The sequence below is a fragment of the Pteropus alecto genome, unplaced genomic scaffold (assembly GCF_000325575.1).
Source record: "Pteropus alecto unplaced genomic scaffold, ASM32557v1 scaffold86, whole genome shotgun sequence".
NCBI lineage: Eukaryota > Metazoa > Chordata > Mammalia > Chiroptera > Pteropodidae > Pteropus > Pteropus alecto.
In genome coordinates, this window is record NW_006442109.1 from 32,101,316 (window position 1) to 32,122,953 (window position 21,638).

Consider the following 21,638-nt stretch of genomic DNA (forward strand, 5'->3'; position numbering starts at 1 on the left):
ATCTCTCCTCTTAACAGAATAGACACGCAGATGACTTTTGAACTTCAGGATGCGTAAAAATCACTTTGGGAGTTTGCTTTAAAATTCAGCTTCCCAATCATCCTTTTAGAAATACTCATTTAAGTGGTATGATTTGGGTCCTACTTGACTCAAAGAATCTTCCTTTCTCACTTTTCAAGTCCCCTAAAATTTTTATCAGACATTTTTATGGAAAGGGAAAATATTGTCTATAAAAGAACCCTATAACTTAGGAAATGTAACAAATCAATGTACACAGTAGTATTACATCTAAAGTATACTAAACTTGTTAAGGTTCAATTATGTAAGTTCGCAAAAGGAAATAAAACAAATGGAGAGAAAAACTAAAAACAGTGCAAGCAATTCTGCCTGCTCTCTACAAAAGAGGACACGTGCCTTTGGTTGGCCTCAGAATTATTGTGCCTCTCAAAGTGACCAACTCACCAAGCTGCAGGTGGTTTTACTGTCTTTAAATGTGTCCCTTTCTAACAACATGGCCCCAAAACATGAAGCAATTACTTTATTAAATTTCCCACCAAACAAAGCAGCAACCTGTTCTAAGCTATCAGAAAAAAATACCACATTGGATTTATTTAGATTTTGTAAGACTCTTCCGGGGTAATTTTGCTAACAGTGATTTTCAGCTACATACTAAACTCAGAACTTGATCTCCTAGTAAGATGATTCTGCTCTTATAAAATCTAGCATTGAAAGAAGCAATACAGTGTAAAGCAGGGGTTAAATGCCGTCACTCTGGAGCCAGATTTATTGAGTTCAAGTTCTTGCTCTGGCATTTATTAGCTGTGCGACTTTGGGCAAGTTGCTTACCCCTCGTTCTTAGCTTTATAATCTGTAAAATAATAGTTTCTCCTTCATCGGGAGGGACTCCAGGTTACAGAGTGTCAAAACCACATGCAAATATTGGTATAAAGAAGGACAGAATCCCTTCCCCACCTTCTCTCATTTCCCACAGCCAGAGTCTTGCAATATTTAGTGTGATTGACTAATGTTGCTGCATCAAAATTCAAGCAAAGTGAAAGCAAGGAGGATGCTGGAAAAACATCTGCCTTCCTTTCACTTTGGCAACCACTGTGGTTGTAAGCAAAGTCACAGTCACAAGATTTCACATGTGGGCTGAAAAATTTAGCCAAGTCCTTTAGTTACTGAATTATCACAGTAGGAACCATGACTTGGAAGAAAACTGGAACCCTTCCCTGACTATGGGCCTAGGCTGGGTCCCCCCAATCACACAGTTTCAAAGCACACTGTAATTCTGTGATAACACTTATCACAATTTTATTGAAATAATTATTTAGTGTCCGTCACCCCTCTTTCCCTGCTGTCATTCAGCCTTAAGGTCCCGGAATGTAAACTCCATGAGGACTTATCCCATCGCATATCACCAAAGTTTAACATAGTGCTTTGAGCAACGCAGGCACTCAATAAATATTTACTGAATGAATAAATGTGTGAATGCCAGTCATATACATGTTTAAATTTTAGATATTTTCTATTTTTAAGGTGGAGGCAATGAGTAAGGAATGGGACCAATATCCATTTCTATATTGTCAGTTTGAAAGTCAGCCATATGTTTCACCAAACTAAGTGTTCATTCAATTCATCTGAATTCGACAAACACTTGAGCACTGTCATGTGCTACAATGCTCAAGATGCAGAGGCACTCTCAATAATAAGTTCATTCTCCTCCACATCCCCTTTTCCCACTCATACACACAGGTGGAGAAACTTATTCTTTCATTAAACAAGCATTTGTCAAGTGATTGCTGTGTGCTCTGTTAAGCATCTCTAATTATTTCTTCCTGTGCCTATTTTCTTTTTTCTTTTAAATGCCAGTTTATTTATTTATCTTTTCATACCATATATACATAATTTTTTTAACATTTTATTTTTAAATTTTTTTCCCCTTCCCCCTCCTCCTCTTCTCTGGTAACCACTAGTCCATTGTCCATGTCCATGAGTCTCTGTTTGTCCTGTTCATTTGTTGCTTTTCGGTTTATATCCCACATATGTGATATCATGTTATTTTCAACCTTTTCTGTTTGGTTTATTTTGCTTAGTATGATTATTGCAAGGTCCATCCAGAGATGAAATGGCAGTATTTCATCTCTTCTTATGGCTGAGTAATATTCCATTGTATATATGTACCACAGCTTCTTTAGCCAATTATCTATCATAGGACACTTGCTTCCATGTCCTGGCCACTGTGAATAATGCTGTTATGAACATCGGTGTGCAAATATCTTTTCGAGTATGAGTTTTCAAGTCTTTGAGGTAAATACCCAGTAGAGGAATTGCTGGATCATATGATAGGTCAATTCATAGTTTCTTGAGGAACCTCTATACTGTTTTCCATGTGGCTGTGCCAATTTGCAGTCCTACTAGCAGTGTAGGGTTCCTATTTTTCCACATCCTCTCCAACATTTGTTATTACTTGTCCTGTTAAGTATAGCCATTCTAACAGGTGTGAGATAGTATCTCATTGTGGTTTTGATTTGCATTTTCTTAATAGCTAGCGAAGTTGAGCATCCTGTGCCTATTTTCAATGTTATTGATAAGTACTCATGCTCTCTTTGTTATGTATTGTGTGACTTTGCCTGTGAACAATTACAGTGGACTCTTGAACAATAGGAGTTTGAACTGCACAAGTCCACTTATACAGAGAGCTTTAAAAAACTTACCTTATTGATAAATACAGTTTAGTACTGTAAGTGTATTTTCTCATCTTTATGATTTTCTTAACATTTTTTTCTAGCTTAGTGTATTATAATAATATATTATATAATGCATGTGACGTACAAAATATGTACTAATTGACTGTTTATGTTATCAGTAAGGCTTCCAGTCAACAGTTGGCTATTAGTAGTTAACTTTTTAGGGAGCCAATAATTATATGCAGATTATAAACTACACAAGCAAGTTGGCACCCCTAACCCCCATGTCGTTCAAGGGTCAACTGTATTCGTTTGCTGCATGGGTTTAAGTGGGTCCTTCTGGGTCAGCCACTTGAGTCTGGCTAATGTTTTTGTTGTCCACAAACCAGGCAACACTGCAGTTAAAAACCTTGAAATCTCAGTTATTCAAATATTTTTCATACTCTTTCAAGTTTTTTTTGCAAATTTAATGGCTCTCTAGGGCAGCTCTCAACCAAGTATTAGGGCTCTGATCATTTCTATCTTGTGGCTCTGCTATCTCAAAATTGAGCTTGCAGGGTTACCATGGCAGGGAAATAGAGGCAATGAGGAACTAACACTGATCTTCCATTCATTGGTCCAGAGAGACATTATATCTATAGTCCACAGAACAGAGTCACATGACCCTACTTAACTGTAATGGATCAAGGAAGGAGAGACAAACCCAATATGATTAAGCACCGAAAGCATACTATTATATTTTACTCTAAATAAGAAGCAATCTCAATCAGTGGTGTACACTGCAAGATAATCATAAACCACAAAACTTGGACTAGATATTCAAAAGTATCTTCCATCTCCCCATTTTACACTAGAGGAGACAAAGGCTAAAAGGTCACCCAAGATTTCAGAACTACTTAGAGGCAATACAGAGATTGGAAATTAAGTTGCAAACAACCCTACCCATTATATTCATCCCACTGCATAATAATCCTCTCTTAACATAGTTGTCAGGCATTCCATGTGGCTTCCCCATCAGTAGGAGGCAGCAGAATCGAATAAAAACAGAGCCTTTATGGGTTAATCAGAACCGTCTCCTGTCAGTTGACTAAATTGAGTAAGAGACTTCTAATTCGGTAAAAATTCTAGTTCCTTGGACTTTCCGTTTTTAATTCAGTATGTTATTTTCAATGAGGAATTCGGTATGCATGGACTAAATTTGTTGAGCCCTGACCAGAATTTTCTATTTTTATTAAGTATGTACGTTGCCCGCTATATATCAAGCACAGATAGTTAAATCTGGTTTGGAAAATGGCTGGCATTTATTGGGCATACATGAGCAGACTGTACCTTGTAGCTCGGCAAACTCGGTTTATGTTATTTTTCACTATTTATAATGTTTCATGATATTGAAAATAGATTCAAAATTTAACAGTTTAATTTCCCATAATAGCTGAAAATATATTTGATAAAATCAAATTTTTAAAGAGAATATATTATAAATTACCTGATTTGAGATTTAGTTCATAGGAGGCAAAATATAAAGAATTATCTATCTCTCTTCTTTCTTAATAGTCCCTTCTTTTCACATATCGATATCAAACATACTTTGCACCCTGACATCACAAGTGACAAAGATTATGGTGGCAAACATCTTCTTGGCAGGAGATGAAATTTATGATCCCTCAGACTGACGTCAATCAGATCCCAAGGTGCCCTTGAATGTGGGTAAGCATTCTTAAGTGCTTACAGGGCCCTTTCAAGGGAGCAGCAGCCAGAAACACATCTTCAGACCATTTCAAGTTGCAGTCAACAACCAGTCCTGATATTCCCTAAGAAACTTTCTTCTATCCTCAGGAATTCCTTCAGCACAGTCTCTGTCACCCTACCTAGCAGCATCAATTATTCTGATACATTCCATTTTCTCTAAGTCACCCCCATATAATAAAAAGAAAAAGAAAGAAAGAAAGAAAGAAAAAGAGGGAAAGAAAGAAAAAAAAAAATTAAGCTAAAAATAGGATTAAGTCTCAAGTTTCTTTCTTCTTTTTAAATTCTGCTTTTTTTCTTTTAGCCCTGTGCCCTCCAGCTGTGCATGGAGATGACTGAAGTTTTTATATCCAATGCCAACATCAGCCAGCAAATTGGCAGGCATGCAGGAATTGGCCGGTGCCCTCTGATGGATGTATATTTTGCCCTCCCTTCTCTGTAAACCAATTAGCTTCTTGAGTTGGCATGACTCTCCCCAGTCTGAGCCAATGCCCCAAGTGGGCATTCTAGCATGCAACTCAATATGCTCCTTCTTAGCAATGGGACAGTCTATGATAGACATTTATCACAACATTATATAAATTAATTGGGAGTAGGACAGGTAAGGTTTGTCAGAGTAATTAGATCACATTCAAGAGAATGTCTCTTCATGTAGTCCCACTGGAACACAGCATTTGCCTGTGAGATACCATACTTACCCTTAATATCTTTACCCATAGCCAAGTACTAAATTACTGAGACCTTGGTCAAGTCATTGAACCTCCCTGGGCTCCACCCCTTTGAGCTACAGAATGGGGATCCTACTGTACTTGTTTTTCTTTCTCACAGGGTATGTGAAGATAAAAGTAAGATGTCATTATAAAAATGCTGTGAACAATTATAAAATAATGTATAATAATTATAAGCTTATTCATTGCTTGTATAATGATTGAAAACCAATTTGGAGTATTATTGCATTAGTTAGGATTATAGCTGGCTGGCTGTGACAGAAAATCTAAAACAACAGGGGCTTATACAAGAAATAAGTTTATATTTCTCCAGGGAAGTCTCAAGGAACGAAGTCTGTTACTAGTAAGCTATCTCTAGGAAAGTACCCAGGTTCCTTCCAGTTCTGATATCCCTAGAGTGGGGCCTTGATGCTCATGGTCCAAAATGGCCCCTGGACCTCTAGTCACACCTATAATTCTGATACCAGGAAAGAGGAGAACAAAGCAAAAGAAAGGTCAAAAGATATATATGTCAGCTATCTTTTACAACAATCGACTGAGAACTGCTATATACATTTTCACTTACATATCATTGGCCAAATCATCACACTTAACAGCAAAGGGACATTGAGAAATGTGTCCAGACATCCTTGTGTCCACCTGAAAATCAAAGGAGAATGAGTTTGGGGATTGGCAACTAGCAGTTTCTGCTCCACTTAATAAAACTGAACATGCACATGCCTTATGACCTAGCAAGTTATTATATGCCTCAGAGCAGTGGTCCCCAACCTTTTTGGCACCAGAGATCGGTGCTCCGATGAAAGTCTAATGCCTGATGATCTGAGGTGGAGCTGAGGTGGTGATGCTAGCTCTGGGGAGCGGCTGTAAATACAGATGAAGCTTCACTTGCCTGCCCACTGCTCACCTCCTACTGTGCAGCCTGGTTCCTAACAGGCCACAGAAGAGTATGGGTCCTTGGCCAAGAGCTTGGGGACCCTGCCTTAGAGAAACTCTTTCATGTGGCTAAACAGAAAAATGTATAGGGGTTTTCACTGTGGCACTATTTCAAATAACAAAACTGCTCATTAGGAGGGGAATGAATAAATTTATTCTTACTATGGAACACAATACAATACATCAACCTACACAAATTTAAATAATTAGTCTTATTTAGTTAAACAACTTTGATGGGAAAATAGCAAGTTACAAAAATATATATGAAGTATGACACTAGTTATGCGAATTTTAAAATACACAGAGCAGTACTATGCATTGTTTACAGACAAAATATATTTATAGAAAATGTTTAAAATATGTTCATTAGAAATAGTACATACCAACTGCAGAAGACTAACTACCTCAGGAGAGAAGGGGAAAAGATAGAGATGGGAGACTGAGCTTTATTTTTAATTGTATTCCATAACATCTTTTTTAAGAAAAAGCAAAAACAAAGATAGCTCTGAAGCAAACTGGCAAAGTGTTAACTTTTATTAAATCTGGGCTATGAGTATTTTGGCATATATTATTATTTTCATGATATTTGAACATTTCATGTTATGAAGAAAATATGTGCTTATAGAATATTAGGCAAAATACAGATAGTCTCATTGGTGGTAGTTTCTATTTCTTGTTGTATTACTTCTGCAGCTATTAGGTAAGTACCTGCTGCATACATAGAATGGACAGTATAGATCTACCCAGATGAGTTGTAGATGTATATTGTCTTCCAAAAGTCATCTGAAAGGAACTTTGGGACAACTCCCATCTTCTGGAAGCTTCCCTGAACAAAAGAAAATAAGCAGCAATAGGATCTAGGGCTGGCTCTTTGCTCCGATCTCATTTTCCGCTTCTCACTCTTCACTCTCCATGCTCCATGCTCCATCATGGCACTGACTCTTTTCGAAGCCTCAGCCATTCCGAACACATTCTTCCCTGGCGGCTTTAAACTACATAGTATACCTTTCCTCATGTGTCCTCCTTCTCAACATTAAAGGCTCAGTTTAAAGGACATCACTTCAGGGAAGCCACCCAGGATCACCCTAGCTAAAGTTGATCTCCCAACTTCTATCCCCATCATTCTCTATTCTATTACCATGCTTTTATTTTTAAATTTCTTTGCATTAATTATCACTACCTGAAATTATTCTAATGATTTGTGTATGTATTTATCTTCCCCCCGCAAAGTATAAGCTCCATGGGGGCAGGTGCTTGATCCATTTTATCTATTGCTATATCTCCAGAACCTAAAACAACTTGGCTCTACTGGCTCTCAGTAAGTGGTTGCTGAATGAATAATAAATGATAGCAGATGTTATGACCTCTAAAAGCCAGAAAGGGAAGCTTAGAGGTTTTTGGTTTTTTTTTAGTTGATTAGGAGAATTAATATGCCTAGAAGTCAACAACCTCTAAAAAGCATAATTTCATTGTTGCTGTTCTGTATTTCAATAGTCTATTTTTAGGGAAGTTTTAGGTTTACAGAAAAATTGCATAGAAAGTATAGAGAGTTCCTAAATTCCTCCCACCCCAACACACACACATACAAGCGCACACACATGCACACACATATTCTCCTACTATTAACATTTTGTGTTAGTGTGGTACTTCTGTTGAATTTGATGATCCTATACTAATATATTATTATTAACTAAAGTCCATAGTTTACATTGGTGTTTGCTCTTAGTTTTTTATACGTTCTATGGATTTTTACAAATGCATAACATCTTCTCGACCTACCGCCTCTCCACCTGGCAACCACTGATCTTTTTACTGTCTCAATTAGTTTGTCTTTTCTAGAATGTCATATAGTTGGAATCATACAATATGTGGCCTTTTTAGAGTGGCTTCTTTTACTTAGCAATATGCATTCAAGATTCATTCATATATTTTCCTGTCTTGATGGCTCATTTCTTTATATTACTTTCATAATATATTTATATCTAAATATAAATATATATTTTTTATTTTGTCATAATGAGTAATGGTCCATTGTATATACGTATTGCAGTTTGTCCATTTACTTACCAATAAACATATTGGTTGCTTCCAATTTATGTCAATAATTAATAAAGCTGCTGTAAACATGTATGTGCAAGTTTTGTGAGTATATAAATTTTTAATTCATTTGGGTAAATACATAGGAGCATGACTGCTGGATCACATGGTAAGCCTACATTTGTAAGAAACTGCCAAACTGTCTTCCAAAGTGGCTGTCCCATTTTGCATTCCCACCAGCAGTAAATGAGAGTCTCTGTTGCTTCACATTCTTGCCAGCATTTGGTGTTGTCAGTGTTTTGAATTTTAGCTATTCTAAGGCATATAGTGGTAACTCATTGTTATTTTAAATTCCTTAATGACACAATGTTGAGCATCTTTCATCTGCTTATTTTTTTCCATCTATATACTTTCTTTGGTGAAGTGTTTGTTAGATCTTTCATCCATTTTTTTTATTAGATTGTTTATTTCCTTACTATTGAATCTTAAGAGTTCTTTGTATATTTTGGATACAATTCCTTTATTAGATACGTGTTTTGTGAATAGTTTCTCCCAACCTGTGGCTTGTATTTTTATTCACTTAAATAAGCACTAGTTTTTATAGAGAAAATTGCTTCAATAACTTTACCTGGTGTGTTTCTAGTGTACTTTGAGAGTCTGAGTGTGCCCGACCCATTGATTGTTCCCAATGCCTGTTTTCTGCCCCCTTTGCCCATTTTGCTTCATATCACTGACACTAGAAAAGTGAGTGGAGGAGAAAACAAAGGGTATATTATATCAGTTTCTGTGAATGAATCATAAGAAAGACATCCATTTAAGATTTCCTAGTGGTCAACAGGCTCTGTGCTCACTTCTAGTCCAGGAAATGGGGCAGAGAACTGTACCTATAAACAAGGTAGAGCTTATTAACTTCACCTCCTTTGCATGATATTAAAAGTTTCTGATTCCATTGTTTGGGATTCTTCTCTTTGGTAATCCTGTGCCCCTCTTCCCACTCTTCAGAAAGGGAAAAAAAAATTGGGGGAGATAATACATTTACAGTTAATTTTCACTAGGAGAACACAAATTAAAGTTAGAACTAGTTCACAGAGAAAGTTCACCAGCAACTATTGTTAAATGAAACTTCTGCCCATTTTATCTGGGGCTTATTGAGATATATAATAATAAGTTATTAACATATGCAAGGCCCATAAAAAAATAAATAAACAAGCTTATTTTAAAGTATTAGTAATTAACCATCCTCCAACTAAATCCTAAATTATAAACCTTTCCATTGATTACTAGCCTGTTTATGAATTCCGGCTTTCAAAACCACTATGTTCTTGGTCCTGTGTATAGTACTTCTCCCAACAGATTCCTATAGGTACAAAAAGGGTCTCTTTCTCTTCTGTTACTTTCTGATTTCTGGCACAGTGAGCTGAAGTTCACAAAGAAAATCCATCCCTGTGCTAAAATTTGAAAAGGCAACTTATATTATTTAAAAAAGTAGCATCGGTTATTTTCAGAGAAAAGAATCTAGGTTTTATTTTCTAAAGGGCAAGAAGCTAGTGAAAAAAATTATAAAAGTTGTTTCATTTCCAATTCTTGAGAGAGTGGTGTCCAGAGAAAACAAAATGCCTCACATGAATGTCATTTGAATGTCCAAAGGTGACAACTTTCATCAATATAGTAGACATCCTCTGTGACTTGCTTAGAGAATTTTCAGAATATTTTCCAAACTGAAACTGTTTTCTCTACCAGTTTGCTTCTGTGCCTGAAAATCCTACCAGCTTTCTTTCTCTGTACTTCTGTATTTCTTACAAAATCTCCCTATTGCTGCACACAAAGTAGCAAAGATGATAATGTACCAATGATATTAATATTTGGGCAAATAATATTATCAATAGTTAGTTCTTTTTGTTGCTGAGTAGTATTCCATTGTACATATATTCCACAATTTCTTCATCCACTCACCAAGTGATGACTGTTTTTTTTTTCTATTTTGAACTGTTAAGAATGAAGCTACTCTGAACAGTCTTTGTATAAATGTATGTTTTCATTTCTCTTAGATAAATGTCTAGAAGTGAGTTTGCTGGAGCATATGGTAAATGTGTCTTATATTTAAAGGAAATGACCAAATTGTTTTCTAAAGTGGTTTTACCATTGTTCATTACCACCAGCAATGTCTGAAGGTTTTGATTGCTCCACATCCTCAAGGTGAGTGCCTTTAAAGGAAGATAGAAAAGTGTGCCAGGAATAGACAGAGGGGTTGATACAATGTAAACCCCTTGTCAGGATCTTCCTGTGTTGGGAGATGTCTCCCAACAGTGGCCCATCTCTCTCCTCTACCTCACTCACCTCTACCTACAGATGCTCAAAAATGAGTATTACCCTAATTAGAACTGTATCCATCTCCCTGGCTGAGGCAAAGTTCTGCTTAGCTGATCAAAATTTTTGGTCGCCTGTTCACTTGTTTGCTTTCCCCTGCCTCTTAAGATTCCTCAGTCTATCTGACTCCTATTTGCCTTTATTTGAAGCCTTTTATCTCCTTTTATCTTAGTTAGTTTTGCCCTCCTTGTTTGTCATCTGCCCAGTGGCCTTGTTTTTACTTCACTTTTTCATGAATTCATGGACTTGGGTTTACCTACTTTGTTCCGACTAAAGGTTTTACTCTTCGACTCTTACTGTGAATTGGCGTAAGCTAATTCAGTCACATTTAATTTGATGTTTTTGGTATGTAATTATAGCCACCATATATTGTAATTACAGACATAGCCTCTTCAATGAGAGCAAATTTCTGACCAAAGTCTCCCAAATATGCTGACATTTATTATATTTTTACTAGCAAGCAGGCATACAGCAGTTTATATAGCCTGTTCTGTAAATTCACTGAAACCCTAATTCTCTGTCCTATGAAGTGTGCCTATGCACAAGAAACTCACTAGAGGCAGATGAGTCAATATTATAGAAGCAGTATTCCCTGGTCTTGATAATCTACATTAGCATCAACAGCTAAATGTAGGATAAAGCCATAGATACCACACCATTCTTGAAGGTACAGGCTACAAAGGACCTGCTAGTTCTTAATTCCTATTTATGGAAGTGTTTGTGTGTGTGTGTGTGTGTGTGTGTGTGGGGGGCAGGGGATCTCTAAAATATTCCATCCATTCTACATATACTGAGAATCCTACTCATTCCGCCAGCAAAAGCCTACTTCTACAGTCCATTATTCTAATTAATGAACCACAAATATCATCAATGAAAACTCATTTCTAGCTTTCATTCTAGCATCTGGTGCTAATCAAAGACAAATATAACTGAAACACTTATAATAAGCACATTTTAGAGTGTGGACCTCTGATAAGGTATCATTTGGTTGCCTTGAAAATTGAATTTCTGTTTAGTATGTGACTCAAACCAAGCAGTATCTACATATATCACACATGTTGCCTGCTTGCTTGCTCACTTGCTTGCTTTCTTACAGAAGTATTTTAAAATAAATTACATATATCATAACAACTCTCAAATCCTGCTTTGGATATAACATTTATTAAATACCCACTGCATGCCAGGAAGTCTGCTGGGCATTTTATAACTATATTTCTATTGTTCATCCAGACAATTATAATAACTCAATGAAGGGAGTATCATTGTGTGTCCCTCTTTTAATAAGAACTCTAAGTTTCTCAGTATTTGAAGCAATAGAGTTGTAGTTTGAACCTAAGTCTACCTATCTCTAAAGAAGTATTTCAACCATTTTCAGTTTAAACAATACACATTTTGTTTTATCTACTCGAAGATACAACTAAGTTGTTGTTTATTAATCTTCCTTATATTTTTTGTTTAATAGATACCTATCTTGGTATATTTGATAAAAGCACTTGCCTTTCTCCCCTAAAAAATGAACCTACATGGCCAATTTTGCCAATAATTTCAAGGTTTATGAAACCTTCCCCTTTCCTTTCTATGCTCAGCATGAGTCTCAGATTAAGAATCCCTGCAATAAGAAATGTTCGATGTTTCTCTAATTTAGAATTGCAATCTACATTATTTGCCCTGATTGCTCTGTTTGCATATCTGAAAGTGTTACTTTTTTCTAAGGAAGAGAAGCTATTTATTCTTTCTCTTACGGTGCTTCCTATTTCTTTATTTTAAAATGCCCAGGGACACAGGCAGTCAGTTTGCAGAGATCAGTGCAGAAACCCCTTCTTGGTGACAATACTTTTACTTTTTCTTGGTGACCACACTTGGTAACTATACTTGCAAGATACAGTTTTCCCTGAATTCATACCCCAAAACTATATTTGATGGTTCTGCCCAAAGCCACTGTGGAAATAAGGTCTCTACCCAAAAGCTACATCCCTGGCCATTTAGGAGTCAACTGTCTGCTGTCTGACAGGTCACGTCAGAGAACTAGCCTCATTTTCATCACTTGAGCACAACAGTATTTTTGTCTCTCTCCAGGTTCTTCGATAATTTTGACATTATATGAACTTTCCTGGGCTTGGCATGCTGCCAGGGCTCTGTGTCATGTGACTGGGGGGCCTTTCCTAAAGAGAATGCATGAACCACTCATTAGCATAATTTAAACATTAAATATGAAAACAGTCCCCCAAATGCTATGAAAACAAATAAACCACTGAGCCACTACTGAGTAAACTACCTTACTGCTGAGGCTCAGACAAACAATAGAATGATTAGCAAAACTGCATTACTAGACTCAGTTATATTTCATACAGTATTTGACAATCCATAGGGCCCACTTCTGTTTCCCCATAAATAAGATGCACAATTTAATGGTTCTCTTTTATCTTACACATCATAGTGAATCTGTGAGAGCATCACTTAACCTCTTCAATCTATCTTTCAACTGCTGTATACTTACAGAAAAGAATGAACAGAAATGTAACAGTTTTGATTTAATTTTATGAATATGTACTTTTGTGTTGCCTCTGGTAAAGTGAAAAATATATATTCAAATACAGAAAAGTTGTTATTGCCATACATTAAGAATGACTCTGAAGCTTACTGGAATACAACCACTACAGAATTCGGCATTTTTGGTACATGGTGAATCTATTCCAAGGTATTTTGTTATTTGGGATTATTAGAAGAACCTCAGCACAACCTAGGATTTCCAAAAATTCAATTTGAGGCTTGTGTAGAAATTACAGCATGAAAATAAAGCTCCAATGCAAACTGAACATATATGAATTTTATCCTAGGTAGAAGTTAATTAAAAGTAACCTAGTGTTATATATATATATATTCTCTAAGGAAAAATGAACTTGCTTTTTAATCATTCAACACAGATTCTTAAAAAAAAAAGCCATTAGCTATAAAGTAATGATGAAACATGTTTTGGCAAAACCAGATATAGGCAACAATTTGAGAAGGTGCATTATCCTAAGAAACAATCTTTTTTTCTCTTCTAACATTTCCAAGCACTTTGATATTAGTTTTTAATCTCATTTACAAAATTTAAGATTCATTTGGTCAATCAATTTTTCTCACAAATAAAATAGGGGCAATGATAGTAACTATTCAATTGCTTGTTAAAAAAAAATTAAATACAATTAATGCACATAAAGACTGTGGCATGGAAGACTTCCCATTCAGCTCCGACATGGAAAAAGCTTGAAAGCTGTCACTTCTGTCTTTATAACAAGAAAAATGTGGACAAACTAAAACCAACAACTTTCTTGGACCCATTAGAGAATTGAGGTCACAAAGCAAACCAGCACTAAAAACCTGGAGAGGCAGGTACATCTAAGAAGACACAGCCAAGGTCTGCTTACCTGGAACAGAAGCAGCTGGAGCCATAAACTGGTAAGAAGACATAAATGATAATTTTAGTGAATTGTTGAAGGTTGAGTTTGGACTAACATGAGAGTGGGAAACCCCTGGGGATCGAACTCTTAGGGAGGCTGCCACACTCTCATGTGCTTTACCTCCAGGAATCTCACAAGGTTCTCAGGGTGAAGATCAGAAAAAGATCCCTAGTTCATGGCTCTGGCTTTAGCAGGGTTTGGGGAAGAGTAATCATAATGTAATAAGCCCAGACCTCTTCCATAGCAAAATTCCATCCTCTAGGAGAGAAGACTTTGCCAGAGCCTTATCTCAGCTGAGGGACACCCCTCCAACACCAGCTCTCAAAAGCCTTCCTGTCTCACCTAAGATTAAAAAAAAAATAAAAAGTCTACGGAGGCCAGGAAAAGGAATGGTAGAGTAGAGAGAAATCTATACCATGGAGAAATACTTGTGAAGTCACAGCCCTGAGACACAGGCCCACTAAAAGACTATGATTAAATTACAGAATTTTAGAACACTTTCCGTCCCCCATGCTTGACCACCATATCAACAGGACTTCTGTTGGTATATAATAGTGATAGATTGCAGCTAAAGAACTGCAAGATTTAGAATCTTGCTAAGGAGGAGCATTTAGGGAAGCCTAAAGTCAAGAAGAGAGACAAAATGTAGGACACTGGAGAAATTTGAAGCCTCTGGAATCTATAGCTACAGTAAACATTAAACACAGTCAAACTACTAGACAGATTAACATAAATCCACACACTCACGTCCTATTTACTTCAGTTCCTATTACTAAATACAACATGTCCAGCATTCAATTTTTTTATTGAATGCTGGACACAAGGCTAGTGGAAAATGTAAATGTTATAGCCACATTGAAAGACAGCTTGGCAGGTTTTTACAAAGCTAAACATAGGCTTACACATATAATCCAGCAATCATACTCATACATATTTACCTGATTTGAAAACTATGTCCACACATAAACCTTCATATAAATGCTTATAGACCTTTATTCATAATCACCCAAACTGGAAGTAACCGAGATGTTCTTCAGAGGTAAACAGATAAACTGTGGCATATCCACACAATAGAATACTATTCCATAAAAAAGAAATGAACGAGCTATAAAGCCACAAAAAGACATGGATTGCCTAAATGTATACTGCTAAGTGAAAGAAGCCAGTCTGCAGATGCTAAATAATTTATGATCCAAATTGTATGATATTCTCTGAAATGTAAAACTACAGAGATTATAAGCAGATCATTGGTCTCCAAGGGTTCAGGACAAGTGTGCTAGTAAGGCATAGAGAATCTTTTAGAGCAGTCAAACTATTCTGTATGACATTATAATGGTAGATACATGACATGACACATTTGTCAAAACGCATAGAATTTTGTAGCACAAAAGTACACCTTAATATGTAAAATTAAAAAAAAAATAGTTCAGGAGGTTGGAATGCAGAATGTAATAAAATATTCTAACTGATTACAAATATATAAAACATCTTTCTGAAGGAGGTAGGGAGAAAAAATTCTTAACTATGTAACTGTGAAAATGAGTAAAGTATGCATGACTAAAGGTAGCAGAAACTGCATATAAGCATTGTGCCCTAATTGATAAAATTGTTTCTCATGGAGGTATGAGTTAACAGTTCTGAAACTACTACAGATAAGCAGAGGTTGAAGCTAGAATAATCCATTAGGTAATGGATTAGAATTGGAGACATTGGTATACATTTATGTCTAGCTTAACGTAGATACTGATAGTTACGTGTAGAAATATTTATAAATATGTGTATATCCAGAGGTTAACATACACATATGTTTTTGTGCTCTATCAACTGAGAGGGGCAAAAACACAACACTCCAGTATAAATGAGCACACCTAATACCCAGATCTTGGTTTCTAATTCTCCAATAAAAGGAACTAGGGATCTTGGAGAAATGTCTGAGTCTAGGGCTGGGGCAGGAAACATATACAAGATGAGCCTGAAGCATGCCAGAAAGTAAGAAAGTGCTCAAAAATGAAAAAAACAAAAACAAAACCCCAAAACCCACAATAATCGGGGCATGTTAAAGGGACATAGAAGCCAACCAATAGAGCTCCCAATTGCCAAAGCTGGTACAATTTAAACAAGAAAATGAATAAAATCATGTTAGATTATAATCCAAAGTATGAAGCAAACATCTGTGAGTCCATATTGATATAGGTTAATTAATTAATTATAAGAATAGACAAATCCTCCATGGAGAAAAATTCTAAATAATTTATATAGACATTCCACAATCAAGGATGTAGAACATGTCACTTAAATGTGAGCTGTACATAGTGACTTTCTTCCAAAGAATACAGTGTAGAGGATTTGGGGAGAAAGGAAATTCTAGCTTTGGAGTTAAGATAACTGACACTCACTACCTCAGCCAGGTGATCAAGGTTAACATCAATAGCGATGTCATTTTGATAGTATATACTCTTGATAAAATATGATGAGAATGATACTTTACCTCTATTGCCTTCTTCCCAAAACCCATTACCTTAATTTTATCATCAGACAATTACCAACAGAGGAACATAATGAAATCTATACCTAGTCCTTAAAATTATTAGGACCATCAAAAACAGGGAGAGTAAAAGAAATTGTCCAGTCAAAAGGAGCCTAAGGAGATATACCAAACCAAACGTAATGTGGTATTCAGAATAGGGTCCTGGAACAGAAAAAAACAAAGGTAAAATCTAAGGAAATATGAGTAAATGATGGCTTTTGGTTAATAATATATCAATATAGGTTAGTTTATTGTGGCAAATGTAACATATTAATGTACATGTAGCAAATATACCATTATAATGTACCTATTTTTAATTAGCAATAGATGGAACTGAGTGTGGGGTATATGGTAACTCTGTTATCTTCTTAATCTTTCTGTAAACCTAGAACTATTTTAAGATTAAAAGTTTATTTTTTAAAAAAGTTGTGGCATGGTTTCTACCTCATTGGAAGGACTCAATAAATGTCAACTGTTATTATCTACATGACAAATACTAAATTAGCAGGGATCTCTGTGGTCAAATAGAAGTCAGATAATTATTAGAAGTTTAAATAGAATATTGACTATAATTAAAAAGAAATTCTTTTTAGATTCTGAATAATTCAAAATCTAAATTCTGAATAATTCAGAATCTAAAAAGAATTTCTAGCCTATGGATTAGCCAGATTACCAGTCTCTTTTTGCTTGTAAGAGTCAACCACAGAATAAAGTAAGTCAGAACATAAGGTAGAAAAAAAAAAATTAAATGATTTACTCTTTATGACACAGAGGAAAAGTAAATAGTATTGGCTCCTGATCCAAATTCTCTACATTTCTTTTATTTTTCTTTGCCTTGCATTACTTTTAAAGTGATGTTGCCCATTCCACTTCCGAAGACTCACGACCTCTCATGGTCATTTACATTTCAATAGTGAATTTCTAAGATCTAAAGACCCTTAAGACATATAAGCAGGCATCCAATACTACTAAAAACTGGGAAGTTCCTGAAAAATATGGGATGAAATGAGAGATGGGAATAAAAATGATAGAATATTTCATTAAAAGAGAAATTAAATTATCTGCTATTAAAATAATTACTCCTATGCCTTGTTATTCATCCCTTTTCTCATCTTTTGAATAAATGCTTTAGAAAAATTCTGAGTTGTTGAAGAAACTGTCAATTGACCATTCATTTATAATCAGTTTCATGTAGCAGGAGAAAAAGTGTTAACACTTTATTTTCATTACACTTTACAAATGTAAGAGAATCATTCAAGTTTCCACAACTCTGGATGAAGCCACATAGACATAATCTCACCTCTGAATTCTCTAAACCTCACCTACCTTTGCATGTGTTTTCTTCAAGATAGGTTATAATTGTTAATATTTGCCTCTATCACTCTGGTGTCTTTTTGGACAAATTAGAGATTAAAAAACTCATGAGGATCCCTGGAATTAAAGGTTTCATTGCATTGTAAATAGAAAAACAGGCACACAGCCTAGTTTCTGCCAAGGTCCATCTCATTTAAAATTTTTATGGATTAACTCAAACCACTCTATATGTTCAAATTTTATACATAAATACTAAAATCATCTATCAAAGATGAAGTTTAGAGTATAAAGGGATCTGAATTTTAATACTCCAAAAAGGAATCTATCTATCAGGAAGCCCCTCTGGATCTACCTCTCATTAGGATATCCACACAATAGTACGCACACAATGGCCACATTAGCCAATAAAATTTTGGTGTCAGCCTGAATTATAAAGCTGGTCAAATGAGTCATGGGAAGGTTTTATTTGTCAGTATACAGGTCTCATTCTCAGAAGCAGTTACTTTGACATGATATCAGTGAATCCTCTCCAAAGACTAAATTTATACTAGTTGAAGTATATTCCTTCCTCTTTAAGGACTATTTGCATTTCGGTAGCAATGCCTACAGACTACCAAAAAAATCCCATAAAATTTAAAGGTATATTTCTCTTATGGTAGAATTTTAGACTTTGTCAGGTTATGGAGAGAGAAGAAAGAAAAAAAATGCTTAGAATAGTTTTAACTCAAAATCCCTTGAATCACACCAAGCAGGTAGCCTCTTATTCCATTCTCTCTCAATTATTTCCTTCTTTATATGAAATAATGTGCTACATGAAGTAATGCAACTTTATCTAAATTATATTTATTTTAGAGTTTTAACCACATTGAATGATATTTTAAGAATAAAATTTATATAGTTTTATGCACAGTTGTTGCAAGTATTTTTATGTAGCTATATTTCATTGTAATCAGTACATTTACTTCTTGTGCTTTCCCCTTGCCAAAGTGTTCATTCATTCCACAAATATTTATTAAATGTCTACTATGTTTCAGGTACCATTCTGAGTATTGGGATACATTATTTTAAAAAACAGACAAAATTCCTGATCTCATGGAGTTTACATTCCATTGAAGGAAAGATATAAACAATAAACATAATAAACCCCAAAACTGTATATGCTATCTTTAAAAATAATAAAACAGGATAAGAAGTATTGGCAGGGAAGGTTAGGGTGGAGGATAAAATTTAAAATAGTATAGCTGGGGTAGGCATTATTGAATAGTGACATTAGAGCAAAGACTATCAGGAGGTGAGTTAGATAACTAGGAAAAGAGAATTCCAAAGTGAGCAAATAGTCAGTGCCAATGACCCCTAAGCTGGAACTGTATCCTGCATGGCTGAGGAGCAGCAAGGAGGCCATTGTGGCTGGGGCAGAGTAAATAACATAGGATAAAAGAAAATGTAAGGGCTTTGGCTTAACTATTTTGTGATTTTGGACAAATGGTTAACACTTGTAAGGTTCAGTTTATTTAACCTGTGAAATGAGGAGTGACCAACTAAAAATGAGGTACAGCTAATAAGCTAACAATGGAGAGAAAATGGAATAAAAATTAATACAAAACAAAGCAAAAAAGAACAAAAAATAATGAGACAAAGAGCAAGGTAGCACATTTAAACTGAATCATAATGTAATGATAATTACATTAAATATAAATAGTTAAATACTCCAATTAAAAACAATTTTTAGGTGAATAAAAAAACGAAGACTCAACTATATGCTGTCCATAAAAAAACACACTTTAAATATAAGCCAAAATATAAGTTAAATATAAGTTAAAAGTAAATGAATGGAAAGAGACATATCATGCTAAATCTAATAAAAAGAAAGTTGGTGTAGCTATATTAATATCAGATAAAGTAGATTTCAGAGTAAGAAATATTACTGGGATAAAGAGAGATGGAGCACAATGATATAACAATCCTAAACGTATCTGCATCTAAAAACAGAACTGCAAAATATAGGAAGCGAAAACATAGAATTGAAAAGAGAAACAGACAAATTCATAATTGTAGTTGGAGATTTCAAAATCCCTTTTTCAATAATTGAAAGAATAAGCAGACAGAAAATCAGTAAGAAGACTTGATCAACACTATTTACCAAGTTGACCTAATTGACTTTTAGAATACCCCGCTCAAAAATAGAAAAATACATATTTTTTCAAATGTATATAGAAGATTCACCAAGATAGGCCATGTTCTGAACTATAAAACAATCTCAATACATACAAAGGGACAGAAATTGTACAATGTATATTCTCCGACCACAGTATAATCATAGCAGAAATCAATAATAGAAAAGTATTTGGAAAATCCTCCCAAATATTTGGAAATTATGTAGCACATTTATATATAATAACTCATGGGTTGAAGAAAAAATCACAAGGAAAATTAGAAATTATTTTGAACTAAATGAAAATAAAAATATATCAAATGTGTGGGATGCCACCAAACAGTGCTTAGAGGGAAATCTGTAGCATAAAGCACTTACAATAGAAAAACAAAAAAGGATATTCCCGCTATAAAGCACTTACAATAGAAAAACAAAAAAGGATATCAAAACAAATCTAAGCTTTCGTCTTAGAAAACTAAAACAAGAAAATTCAAAAGTAAGCCAAAGGAAGGAAGTAATAAGGGTAAGAGCAGATATTAATGAAATAAAGAGATATGTCAATGAAAAAATAAGTTGTCACCTCGAAAAAACCAATAAAATAATTAACCTTTAGTGAAACTATCAGAAAAAAAAGAAAAATTAATTATCAATATCTGAAATGCTATATGGATAATAACTACAGATACTACTGACATTAAAATGATAAGAAAATATTTAAACAACTTTTTGCCAATAAATTTAACAACTTAAATAAATTTGTTAAAAGGCACAAACTTCCAATGCTTATTCAAGAAAATAAAAAATGGTAATCTGAATAATCCTGTATGTTTTAACTGAATTGAATTCATAGTTTTAGAACCTTCCCACAAACAATATTACAAAACTAGATGGTTTCATGGGTGGATTCTGCCAAACAGTTAAGAAAAAAATAATGCCAGCTCTATACCAACTCTTTCAAAAAATAAGAGAAGAGAAGACATTCCATCTCATTCTATGAGGCCATAATTGACCTGATACCAAACTGGACAAATATATTAGAAAGAAAAAGAAAAAGAAATTAAAAAAGAAAAACTAGAAAGCAATATTTCTCATGAATATTAGCAAATCGAATCTGGCAATATATCAAAAAGATAATACATCATGATTAAGTAGAGTTTTTTCCAGTAATACAAGGTGGATTGAACATTTGAAAAGCAATCAGTATAATCCACCATATTAACAGCCTAAAAGAAAAATTATATGATAATCTCAATATATGCAGGGAAAATACTTGACAAAAATTCATGCCCTATTCTTTGATTTTTTAAAAAAAAATTTTTTTTCTTACGTCTACAGCACCTGGTCTTCCTAGGTGGTCTCCCATCCAAGTACTAACCAGGCCCGATCCTGCTTAGCTTCCAAGATCAGAAAGGATCGGGCATGTTTAGGGTGGCATGGCCATAGTCATACCCCATTCTTGACAAAAATGCTTAAAAATTAGGAATAGAAAAGAACTTCCTCAATTTGTTAAAAGGCATGTTTGAAAACACACAGCGAGCATTATATTTATTGGTGAAAGATCTTGTAAGATCAAGAACAAGGATTTTACTCTAACCCCTTCTATCAACATTATACTAAAAGTCCTTGCTAATGAGGAAAGATGAAGGAAATAAAAGGCAAACAGATTAGAAAGAAAGAAATAAAACTTTCCTATGATCATCT

At 34.8% G+C, this 21,638-nt stretch overlaps 1 pseudogene; it reads right to left on the bottom strand.

Annotated features, from left to right (window-relative positions):
- Positions 1-21,263: 21,263 nt before the first annotated feature.
- Positions 21,264-21,382, bottom strand: LOC112469677 (annotated as a pseudogene).
- Positions 21,383-21,638: the final 256 nt, after the last annotated feature.